The 13,483-nt window shown below is 33.0% G+C and overlaps 2 non-coding genes across 2 annotated transcripts; both read left to right on the top strand.

Moving 5' to 3' along the window:
• The first annotated feature begins 10,263 nt into the window (after positions 1-10,263).
• LOC149424217 (5S ribosomal RNA) lies at positions 10,264-10,382 on the top strand. The gene has a single exon (XR_016302154.1). It is a non-coding gene; the product is annotated as a 5S ribosomal RNA (ribosomal RNA).
• A 323-nt stretch (positions 10,383-10,705) lies between these two features.
• LOC149424216 (5S ribosomal RNA) lies at positions 10,706-10,824 on the top strand. Its single transcript, XR_016302152.1, has one exon. It is a non-coding gene; the product is annotated as a 5S ribosomal RNA (ribosomal RNA).
• The last annotated feature ends 2,659 nt before the right edge of the window (positions 10,825-13,483 follow it).

The raw sequence follows: 13,483 nt of genomic DNA, 5'->3' as shown, positions 1-13,483 counted from the left end.
ACGACGCAAGCACGCAAATTGGATGCCAAGCAACCAAATTTTGACGTCCTCTATGTTTGGTAGCGTGTTCAAATACCGGCGTAAAATTCAATAAAATATATAGTATATTGCGGCACGTTCTAGAGTGGAAGATACTGGAAATGGCTGTTATGTAGCCGTATTTGGTGACTAGATTTGAATAACCAGGCACTTCCCCACATTACTCTTCCCCATTTCCTTCCCCTCTCCACTACATTCAGCCTCACAAGATACCCCAATTATTGGGAATGCCATACATCGTCTCTCTGGCTCCATGCTGTTGGGGGCAATTGGGACCTAGCTCCTAAAAAACACGTAAAAACGTATACGGTCACGGAATGGAACTATTGGATTCTATACCAGAAATACTATTAAATTAAAAACTTTGAAATACATATTTAAAAACAAAAATAAATTCAATATAAATGAAAACAGAATCAACATTAGAAATAATAATGTATTTTGTACTCCCCAAACGAACATAAAACAAATGCAAACACACTGCAGTTTCATTGGACCTCGTACTTTCAATCTTTTACCGAAAAATATTCAAGTGATTACTAAACTTCCTCAATATTTAAAAGAGTTAAGATTATGGCTTTTCGATACAGCAGTTGAAACTTTTTTATTTAATTTTTATCAATTTATGTTTCTCATAAAATATTCACCATATACTCGTATTACACTAAACACTTATAACTTCACTATACACTATTGTAAGCACTTTTTATACAAACCGATTAGACAAAATGTAATCTTGTTTTTATTTTATATGCCCACAGTTTGTTTATTTCTAGGTACAATAATATAGGAACTTAAATATATTACCCACGCACAGGCTGCGCCTTAATAGTGGGTTCCCATTATTCGTATTGATTTATATAATATTGTATGTAATTAATGTAAAAATTGGGAAAAATAAGGGAATTAAAAAATATATATCTATAGTTTACGATTTTAGTCGAAATTCACAATTTTGTTTCGTAAAAACTTTACATTTTCCTAATATATATTTTATAAGCTATTTAAGATACAACCAAATTAATTACGATACTATAGCGATGGGACAAAGAGAAAACACACTTCTTTTTATCTAAATAATTAATTATAAATATATAAAAGTTGTACTTCTCTGACTAAATAAACTAAATTAATAAATTTAATGTTATAAACATATTATTTTCCATTATTCCATATTACTATGAAAAAGGCAATCAAAATAGTGGGACATGACAAAAACGCACTAAACAAACTTTAGTTAAAATGCCATTTAGCGACCCGCACGACGTCAAGGGTAGGTACCAGGAAGGTATGAATTATTTCTTATCCGAGCCACTGCGGGAAATTCGGTGAATTTTGTGGAAAATTCGAAAAACTGGCTGCTAACGGGGTGCTGCGTGGCTTATTGAAAAATTGTCAATAGGCCTCCATTCCATATTCACTACCATTCCCTGATTCCCGACGTACTCGGTGATCTGAATTAGGTACCTATTGTTCAATAATATCCAGTTCGTGCACTAATGATCTTTAAATGCGTAATCTTATGCATGTTAAGATGGTCTAATTGACCGGTACCTAATAAATACTAACTGCGAAAGAGAAAACCGATTTTCAAAACTTAAATTTTTAATTGTGGCCAAAATATACCGCCACAATGATCTGTGTTTTATATTATGTAATATATGCCATTAAAAATCGTTTTTTCATGATTTTAAGGGTAAAATGTGGAATTTTTTATAATATTATGTGTAATTAATAAAATATCTTGCCAAACCTACGACTTCAATTTAATAAAATACATATAAAATTAAAGAAAAATAAAACATCGTAAAAGTTCGAAATATTTGTATGCCATTGGTCATTTGTATTGTAAATTTAAGAAAATCAAAAACTTTTTTAAATAGTTAAATTTTTTATTTCATTAATTTTAATTATATTAACATTGTAGGTAGGGCAAAATTAGAACCTCTAAAATCATGAAAATCGAATTCTTTGGTGGCCTGTCTATATATTCAAAATAGAATGTTTCTGTTTTTTTTTTTATGATGAACTAATGTTTATAAGACAAGGTTTTATGCATAGCATAAAGGATAACAAATAATTATAAGCAATAATTAGTCGCCAGAAATATTAATACAAATTGAAAATATCTCCCGAGTAAAAATAAATGTCGCCTTATATATGAAAATTATTTATTTGCTAGCTGTACTCCGCCACGCGTTGTTGTGGCTCCGCCTGTCTGCGCAGATATAGAAACAACGGCGCTTATTGATTTTACGTCCAACAGATGGCGGTTTAAAAAAAACGTGTTTTTCCAAAAGAGCGTGTTTTTACCCGTCATAGGTGACATAAATATGATGTATTTTTTTTATTTTACACTTTAAACCTGCTTTTGCAGTTTTTCAGCAGATATTTAAAAACACACGCGTAGTCGAATGCAACGTTATGTCAAAATTTCAATGCCATCATTGAAGAACTTTCGGAGATTGAAGATTTTGAACAAAAAAAACATAATTTTTTTATTTATACAGATTTTATACATTTATTTATTGCTTATAATGAACAAGTCCCCGTTTCCCGCTGATATGTTTGGATGCCCTACCACCATCACCAACGTGGACACCGTTGCCGTGGAAATCATGGATAATAGAAACAATTGAAATTGAACCATTATTACCATGAATTTACCATCGATTTACTTCAGTGGCACATTTTTTCTTACTCTGATATCGTTGTCACATTTTAATCAACGATATGAAAATAATAAGACGAATAAAAAATGGCAAGACGCCATCTCTTCAGCCTTTTTTCATTTTCAATTTCCAAGGCCAATATCTTAAGTTAACATGGCGCTACTAAGTATAAGTATATCTCAGGCGTTATGAGTATATCTAAAAACTTTTGTTTTTCAGGATTCTCAAAATTGGTAAAATTATGTATTTTATATATATTTTTTTTAAATAACTTAGTAAACGCCACTTTTATAAACACATAATTATACATTATGGGTGTACCGCAAGGATCTGTATTGGGTCCGATATTGTTTATACTCTACATAAATGATATGGTAAAAATATTAAAACATTGCAAAATAAGACTGTTTGCAGACGACGCACTAATTTATATTGCAGAAGATAATTATGAGAAAGCAATCAAAAAGATAAATAGTGACTTAGAAACATTGTCAAAATGGCTCAAACTAAATAAATTAAAACTAAATGTAAATAAGACAAAATACATGGATATAGGCAGAACAAATACGCATGAGGAACCAAAGGTTTCTATAAATGGAGAAATCATAAAAAAAGTGGAAGAAATTAAATATCTAGGTGTTATTATAGACTCAAAATTGAACTTCTCAAAAAATGCAGACTATACAATTAAAAAAATTGCAAAAAAAATATCATTTCTTGGTAGAATCAGAAACAAAGTAAATAAAGAAACATGCCAGATAATATACAATACAATTATATCACCACACTTTAATTACTGTTCAAGTATTCTTTTTCTCTGCAATAAAGAGAAAATGAAAAAAATGCAAATACTGCAAAATAAAGCAATGCGAAAAATACTTAAGCGCAACATATACACACGGATAAGAGACATGTTAAAGGAGCTGAATATTTTGACGGTGAAGCAAACTGTGTATTTGAATGTACTTATTTTTATACATAAAATTAAATTAGGGATGATGTCTAAGGAACTGAAAAGAAAAATAAATTACAATAACGAGATACACGGACACGGGACGAGAAATTCTAAGCAAATTAGATTGCCAACAAGAAAAAAAACAAGCACCCAAAAATCTCTGATGTACCAGGCCGTTCAACTCTATAACAAAATCCCGAAGGAAATTGCTGTGATAGAAAATATTAATAAGTTCAAAAATGAATTAAGAAAATATGTCTATCTCAATTATTAATGTTTCTTTTTTTTGTGACTTTATTGAAATATTTAAAGAAAGATTATGTTTGCCAAACAATGTACATGTTTATATGTTTATAAAACTATTAGCACACACGAAGATGTGAGCTAACTTAAGATTAATAAATAAATAAAATAAATAAATAAAAGTGATGTTTCCTGAGTAATTGTTTTCTTTTAAATTTGTGAAAAATGTCACAACACAAAGTATCTGCTCCATAAATTGATGTAGTTGTATATAGGCAATGGCTTCATATGAATAAATAATATGTTATTGTTTAGTTTAAATCAAATACAAATTCTATTCATAAGTTTGGCACCATCTTGGAGAGACTAAACGGTACCAAACCTAATATCAAATAAGTTTAGTGTAGGTACCTGGATATATTTTTTTAATTTAATGAAAATCAAATTTCGTAATATTATTATTTAGTTCCGTAATTTTTTTATTATTTTTTATTATTGTGGTAGATGCTATTCCCCACTTCTCAGTATGTACATAAGACCTAAACTATATAACACGTTTAAATAAGCTAATAGCAGTCACATCATTATTAAACAATTAAGAAAACATCTCCTTTTAATTTGGGGAAAAGAGATTTTAAAGTACCCCACAGAATAGAGAATCTATTGTCACAATTACATTCTGTAAATCGGTTTAACCGGTAATAAATCAATTTATAAAAAAATTAATTGGGCGGGTGTAAATATAATCATTTAAATGAGTCGTCTCAACGTGGCCTAACCACCGTTTGAAAGTGGCCTTGAACGTCGACACAGCTGTCACAATAATAAAAAACCAAAAACAAAAAAAAATAACCTACCTTAGAAAAAATATTTGAAAAAATCCAATAAATATAAGTCCTTTTATTACATGAGAAAATCCCTCGATGGGAATCCCCCGAGAGTTTTGCAATGTGCAGTGTGCAGTGTGCACTAGGCACTTTTCCACTGGCCAGAGTGACTGATTAATCTGATTGTATGTTAGTAGGCAGGTACTCAATTTTGGTAATTCTCTCGTCAATAATATATTAAACGCTTAATGGTTCATTGTACTCTCTTTGACGATAGGTACTCCTAGCGTGCACAAAACAAGGAAGGACAATTCAGTCAGCCACCACGACAAAAAGGTCAAAGGAGATATAATTGATTAAATTTGTGTAAAGTTCTTTTTTCTGATTCTGAACCTGATCGTCGTGCTAAAAATGTATATTTTTTTTTTCATTTATATTTATTACATTCCATTACTGGCCGCAAACATCTACTGTTACCAATAGCCGCGATCGCTTTGAAAAGTTGGCAGGCGTGACCTAACAGCCATCTTCTACATGAACATAACTGTTGTCGGTAAAATTAGTTTTAGCAATTTACCCCAAATGGTGCTATTGTGAAGCAAGCGATGCGCGCGCATTCCAGGCTCAGAATGGTTCCGAGTAGCCGATTCCCGAACCTAGCCGATTGTAGGTAGACGGCTGAGTTTAGGAAGCGGCTCTGGTAGAATAACTTAGAACCTTGACAATAAGGAACGTCATTCCAGTAACACTATTTTTTAAATCTTATCTCAAATATACAAACTTGTAAGCTAGACGAACCATCATTGAAGTATCCTATAATACACTTTATCACTTACATCAACTTAAAAATTATCTATAATCATCATTGATTTCTTCCCAATTTTAATTGTTCAAATAATTTAACTTTAAATACCCTCTTAACCTTTTTACAGGGGTCCACTCTGTTCAATTTTAAGTTTATTTGCGTGGAGATCAGCCAATAGGCGATGCACTTTATTCAGCAGCATCCTAATACGGAGCTAACGGTCCATGCTAATGGCGGACAAACGGATGGAAATTCGTTTAACACATTTGAGAAAAAGCCGCGATGGGAATGCGAAACGGAATCGACATTTTATGTTATCGATAGCCATATCATCTCTCAAAGGCTTTCTGGGAGGGGGCAGTAAAAAATACACACCTTTTGACCAGATAAACTCTCACGCAGAAGTTCTTTGTAGAATTTCCACCATCAGCTTTCCACAGAACGAGCACACTCTTCTCTGAAACAGTTTTCAATTATTTTATTTTTATTGAGTATTCACGTTAGTCTACAGTGTTCCTTATAGCCTTGTATTAGTGCATATTATTTTGGTTCCCAAATATTAACAATAAAAATCAAGACCCAAAAAGGCAACCCATAAAATACTTTTTTTTTTCACATAATACATCTATTTTAAAACTTTTAAAAAAATATTTTAAAATTTTGTTTTGTCCAAGGATTGAACCTTCTACACAGGAACTAGTGCAGTACAGATATTTATTTCGTATATTAACTGCTGTAATGTCATCCGATTTTAGAGAAATTCGGATATGTCCGCATGTGTGTGCGTGCTTGCCACCAATATTAATTGATAGAATGCATTGTCATCGACAACGATTCCGCCTGCCGAGTATCAGATCGATCGGATGGCTGGAAGTGGGTCAATTTCCACTTTTAAGATTTGCATACCGAAAACAAAGGGGAAAAATAAACAGGTGTATCTGAAAAAAAGCAATTCCATGTTTTCAGATAATGACCTATTGTAACTTTAGTAATAATTAGTCAAAGCATTCACTACCATATTTCATTTTATATTGCTATAAAAGATGTGGTGTAAAAAGTTGTTCCTGCACTGTACGTGTCTTATGAGAATGGCGGAGGGGTTTAATGTTAAATGAACTGTCAGCGGTGTATTCAATTTTCAATTTATTTATTTATTTATTTTTCATTATTTTTTTTTTAATTTTCTCTAACATAACCAGAAGCTTAGTGAGCTCAAAATATGAAAAATAGCATATATTGATTATGTACACGGGGAGAAGACTTACTGATATTAAAAAAAACTGTTCATTTATTAAAAATCTGGTCAAATTATTCGCTTTCCTGTTGAAAACGGGACTGCAGTCCTTCAACGAATGTATTGACAGAGTTTCTAACGGCGGTTCCTAACGACGGTGGAATACATATTCATACAAATACTGATGTTGATATTGACATACTGATGCATTCGCATTCCTTCATTATTTATTAGGAAAAGAACAATATTCTGAATGACTAACATTTCATCAGGAAATTGGAATGCTATCACTTTTTTAACAGGGTCATTTTTCTCCGTGTGTTTTGAGTGTATGTGCAAATATTGTGTTCGTGTGAAGTTTTAATGGAATAAATAAATGAAAATATACTATAATATTTAAAATCGCTTACCTGCGAACATAGGTATGTATTCATGCATCATTATTGTCATTGGAATTTCTTACTTGTACTTTTCAAATACACCCACAACTATGAATACGTAATACATATCGAAGCTTGTATTGCATTACAAATAATACAGAATCAAATAATAATACTTAATAAGTAATAGGTTTTTGTGTGGCTCAAAGAAACCGCTTTTCATTTAAGAAATGCACGAGATATTTGCATATTTCTTGCACCGGTCGTCCGGATGTTCTTAAAAAATGATGTAGGCATTCGGCAAAGATGTTTTATCAGAGTTATGACTTTTATTATTTTGTATTTTGTATCTCTTATTTACGACGCAGATGTGTCTCAGTTAAAAATTATTATAATATTCGGGTTTCTTTATTACAGCGCCTCCTGTTAAAAAAACTAGTCAGAAATCTAATAAACCTCATTTACAAAAACTTAGATTATATACATCCCTATGCGTAAGTATAGAAAAGCTATAACTAACTATCACCAACATAATACTTCTATTTTGGATCCTATCAATAAACATTAATAAAATATATCGAGGATTTTTTTGTATTTCATAATGTTTTCCCCACTAGGATTTCCCGTGCTGGGGAAGACATTTTACATTTTCAGTATTTCAATTTTTTTATTTTGTTAAATTTTAATTTTAATATAATCTAATCTAATGTATGTTTCTATTTATCTATCTCACTTCAATCAGTCTGTGTTTGGTAGCAATGGTCTATCAATTTTGTATCTCCCTGTGTCCCAGATCCGTTTTTTTTTTTATATATTGACTATTGTTTATATTGACATTTGTTTGTTTTTTGTAGGAGAGTGGTAATTTGTTGTAAAGTTTTATGCCGTAATAAATGAGATTTCTTTTTCCAAAAGTTGTCTTTGTTTTTGCTTGTTGGATGTATTTTCGATTGAAGGATCTAGTGATTTTGTTAGGTAAGTTCGTTAGTAGATCAAGTGTATTTTTGTGAGTATAAATAAGTACGGTTTTAGCATAGAGTTGTTTAAGTGACATGATGTTTAGATTATTAAAAATATGGTCTGAGTAAGTTCTGATAGGTACTTTGAGTAGTATTTTCGAGATGGCTCTTGCGTTATTATTAGGGGATTTAAAGTGCACTTCCCCATCCAATTATTACATGTTCTAATAAAGATTGACATATGGCAATGTAGATTTTAATGAGTTCTCATTTTTCAAAAATATTTTTTATTAATTTAGTAAAAAGGGATGTAAGTTTTTTTTAATTTGCTAGTTGTACAGTTTATACGTTCTATCCATTTAAGATTTATATGCCTAGAAACCTTATGTAGGTGACCTTTTCTAATGACGGACAGTCGCATAATCGTTTTGTATCTTGGCAATCATGAATTTTTATACTAAAGTTCGATAATTCATCTTCCGTGATGCTTTTTTTGAAAGCAATATATTTAATTTTCTTCCCATTTAGGGTAAGTGTGTTTAAATTAAGGCATTTCTTGATCTTGTATAAAGCAGCTTCAGCTTTTTCAATGTTTACTCCCAGTTTCTCCATTTGTGAGGATAACGGTGTCATCGACAAAACCCCATCGGTTTTTATATTGCACAAGTGGTCAATGTAAATTAAAAACAAGATCGGACACAAAACACTACCTTGGGGTACGTTTAGAAAATTATAGTCTCGTGTGATTTTTGTACATTAGCTTCACACAGAAGGCCCTGAGGAAAATAATTCTCCTCAGGGTCTATGTCACCTTTGGGAATACTGTGTGGAGGGTCTTTTTACGGAAAGAAAGGAGAGGAAGCTATGGGAAAGAAAAAAAGGTATGAGGTAGGAATCTAAAGGTGGGTAGGAATCTGGTGGTCAGTGTGCCTAGGAATGACTGACGTAAGAATTCATCATTCCCACTGCGTTGTAAGCCGATGTTCTGAGAAAGACCTGCAACACTTGAATAAACCTCACCCCTTGAACCCACGCACCCCTGATAAGTCACCAAATGTAGCAAACCACTTTTGAAGACCTAAGGCAGAGGTATTGATTATCAAATAAATAGTTCCCGGAGCTGCGGACCCATACTCGCATCTCAAATTTGTTTATGTTTGTAGAAATGAATACCGTTTATAATAATGAATACCCTCTTAATATGGTTTTCTGCGTTTAGTTTTGGTGTAGCGTTTATACTGAGAACTATTTAGCATAGCCCAGTCGTCCATATAAATATCTAAGACGACTTCACATCGCAGAACAGTTCAGGTTTGTTTAAACGTATGCACATAATGACCTCACTGCTTCCTCCCACCTCCCACCTCCCCCATCCCCCTCATCTCCCGCAGTATCCCTGTATCAGCAGTTAAAAGCTGAGAGCAGTTCGCTCTTTTTCACCGCCCGATGAAAGAACCTTTTTTGTGACGTATTTTTTTCCGGCCATTTCGATTGAATGTGCAATTAGTCTCACATGCACTTGTCATAGCCAGGCCTAGCGGACAATGCGCCGAGTTGTGAGCCGGGCTATGCGTAATGCATTTCACCGTGGATAAAAAATGGGTGTGTCAAGCCTACGCAAGACAGAAGTGAAACTTCTAGTATTCTTCTCTCTCTCTCTTTTCATTTCATTCTCTCTTTTTTTCTGTCTATTGACATATTTATAAGTAGCATGTGATAAAAAAAATTAAAAGTTATAAAAAAAGAAAAAAAAAATTAGTTAAAGCGGGGATCGAACCTCGGTTCTTCACGACCACAGTCGTGCGCTCTGCCTGTAGACAGCGAAGATGAGTTAGGAGAGTGAGTTAAACTAGGTATATAATATTAGCTAGGCTCCTATAGCGAAATGATCCCTTTTTTTCGTCACGGTCATGAGTCGGTTTTACTCCGGTCCTCGAAATTGCATGACGCGCGTAAAGAAGTTTCACTTCAAAAAATTCCTCCAAATTTATGGATATAATTACGATCTTTTTCAAGCGCGTATGTAATGATTATTTTTATCAACGTCGCATACACCTTGCTAATGTTTTCAGTATTATTAGGGCTTTTTTATACTAATTTTCATATATTTATTGGCAGGTAGAGTAGAAATTAATATTTTTTAGCGTTTGCCAACGACCATACCATGTTGAACACACCGGTTCTCGTCCGATCACCGAAGTTAAGCAACATTGGGCGCGGTCAGTACTTGGATGGGTGACCGCTTGGGAACACCGCGTGCCGTTGGCCCATTTTTTATGGTAATTTCATGTTTTTTTTTATTTTTTTATCGTTACTATAATTAATAATATCATAAAATTCTTTAACTTTTCAAGTATGCTACAGGCCTAAAATATTACTTAGTGGATTGATATTATGGTCAACCATTGAAAAAAAAAATTCCTACAAAGTTATGGATGTAATTACGATCTTTTTCAAGCGCGTATGTAATGATTATTTTTATCAACGTCGCACACACCTTGCTAATGTTTTCAGTATTATTAGGGCTTTTTTATACTAATTTTCATATATTTATTTGCAGGTAGAATAGAAATTAATATTGTTTAGCGTTTGCCAACGACCATACCATGTTGAACACACCGGTTCTCGTCCGATCACCGAAGTTAAGCAACATTGGGCGCGGTCAGTACTTGGATGGGTGACCGCTTGGGAACACCGCGTGCCGTTGGCCCATTTTTTATGGTAATTTTATGTTTTTTTTTATTTTTTTATCGTTAACATCATAAAAAATTTTATATCATTCTTTAACTTTTCAATTATTCTACAGGCCTAAAATATTACTTAGTGGATTGATATTATCGTCAACCATTGAAAAAAAAAAGGCGTTAAAAACAAAAAAATAATTTGCCATAGCCGAGAATCGAACTCGGATCAACTGCTTGGAAAGCAACTATGCTGACCATTACACCACCAACGCCAGTTGTCGAGATGAGCTAAGAAGCATTTATATTTTACTTCAAAACTTTGACTAGATCAAATGAACTTTAATCGGTCCCGCATTTTCGTTTCGGTCATGAGTTGGTTTTACTCCGGTCCACGAAATTGCATGACGCGCGTAAAGAAGTTTCACTTCAATAAAAGCACGCGGGTGCAAAAACTACGAAGAGTGCGCCGCGAAAACCGCCACCTCAAATAGAGGTTTTTTTCAGCGAATTCGGCGAAATTTGAACTGAAATATTTTATAAATCCAATACCGAGAGTTTTTATGAAGCCGTAAATTTTACAAATTAATTGGCTTATTTCATTTCTGTCCTATTTTCTATTTAAGTTAACGTTTAAAAATTTATGAATTTAGGTAAGTTTTTAGATTCTCACGGCCAAAAGCATTTTTGTTGTTTGTTTTTGGGGTGTTATGCCGTGTTGCGCTAACTCCTTCTTTAGCCGACGTTTCGGACAGCGTTGCAGTGTCCATCATCAGGGCAGATCCGATTTTACACATAGACACACAGATTTTTTTTTACACATCTTCGGATCTACCGGATCTGCCCTGATGATGGACACTGCAACGCTGTCCGAAACGTCGGCTAAAGAAGGAGTTAGCGCAACACGGCATAACACCCCAAAAACAAACAACAAAAATTTATGAATTTAGTTTAATTTAATTTACAATTAAATACTCGTTAACTTTGACATCTGGCCTTATGAATAATTTAATATGATCGTCAATTTGGGAATAAATCCCCAAATTTTGGTTATTATGCCACATTAGTATAAACTATATGAATAAAGAAGAACCCAAAAAGAGCGATGTGGGCGTGTTTCGTGGTCCAAAAGTCTGACCATGATCTGCTTAAATTTCATATGCAGAAATGTTTTTTACCATCATTATGAAATTAATATGTGATAACGAAATACGATGTTAGGCAAGGGTAAGAGAGACAGAGCGCACGCTAAATGGGCTGGAACCAAATTGTATTAAGTCAGTGGTGACATTGGTTTCCATTCAAATCTATATGGAAGGCAATTCTGGCGATTTTAAAAAAAAAAAAAATTTTTATCAAGATTAATTTGTATGACTCCATTTTAGTCTTTTCTTTTGTGTATTCAACAATATTACTGTTCAATTTAAAAATTATAATAAAAAAAACAGATAATCGTTACAAACAAGTTCTGCCGTGTATTTATTATTAAGCGTGACAGCTGTTTCGCCTTCCGAAGGCATTATCATAAATGAAATAATAATATTATTGAATATATGAAAGAATTTTTTATGTATTGTAGCGATCTTCCTTATTCTATGGTTTAACCCTTGGAACGCCAGGGGTAATGTGCTAATCGCCCGCCGTTCGCCGGTTGACACAATTTATGCAATAACTTATCTACTTGTTTTTCGAAAAACTATAATTTTTTTACAAGTTACCTTATTAATGTGTTAAATTTTCTACATTTTTTATACACATTCTGTGTAGCTTCCCAAGGAGAGCTAAGTATATTCAGAGGATTGTATTTTTCTCTCTAATACGAGGATTTCCAGTAAATAAATACTGAACTAGGACTTTTGAAAGTAGGATTTATGATGTTTTTCGCATATAAAATAAACATGTTTGCACGTGACGAAACAAACGAAATATATTGTGGCTTAGCAGGATCATTTCTTTAAGTTTCAAAATGCCATTATATCGGGTCAAATGCGGTTAGCTACTACGAAATCCACAGTGGATTTCTTGGCAGACTAGGGGTTAAAGTTAAAGGGATTTGTTGAAAGTATGTTCAAATCTTGGGTGAAAAATCTTTGGGAGGTAAAATAGTAAGCAAGAGTTTCATTAGCTTTCTTTAAATGGACTAAAGTACTCCCTAAACATACAGGTGGCTTACATTTTTTAATCCAATTTTGGAGAGAAATCATATTTTCTTGCTATAATTTATTTAAATTTTATATCAATCCGCGTAAATTTTGCATAGGTTTATCTCAAAATTTCGCGTCGAACCCGAAATAATCCCTCAATTTGAAATGCGGGCAAATCTATCGGATTAGTTGCACTAAAATATTCAGCTTTGCACTTCCTCTCTCTCCCACAGAGCCGGGCAATAATATTAATCATTTTAGTGCACAATAATTCGCAACGAGCAAGTAGGTAGGTAATATCGCTAATGCACTTTAACTGGCGAATCAACTTGCTTGATGTTACAATCTCTCGATAGTAGATAAAATATAAATAATGATAATATGTGCATGTAACTGTAAAGATATCAGAATGAAATAAATTACACAGGCGGAAATATCACGTACCATATTTACAACACCTACCTAAATAAAACATTCTAGATATTTCATTTGAAAGATACGTGAAACGCAATGATATATACGCGCTGTAGAAATCTCAAAGTTG

This window comes from Hesperophylax consimilis, chromosome 4 (genome assembly GCF_061612785.1).
Source record: "Hesperophylax consimilis isolate HC1 chromosome 4, BYU_Hcon_1.0, whole genome shotgun sequence".
Lineage (NCBI taxonomy): Eukaryota > Metazoa > Arthropoda > Insecta > Trichoptera > Limnephilidae > Hesperophylax > Hesperophylax consimilis.
The sequence above is the reverse complement of the archived record's forward strand: the minus strand, read 5'-3'. Positions and strand labels throughout refer to the sequence as shown.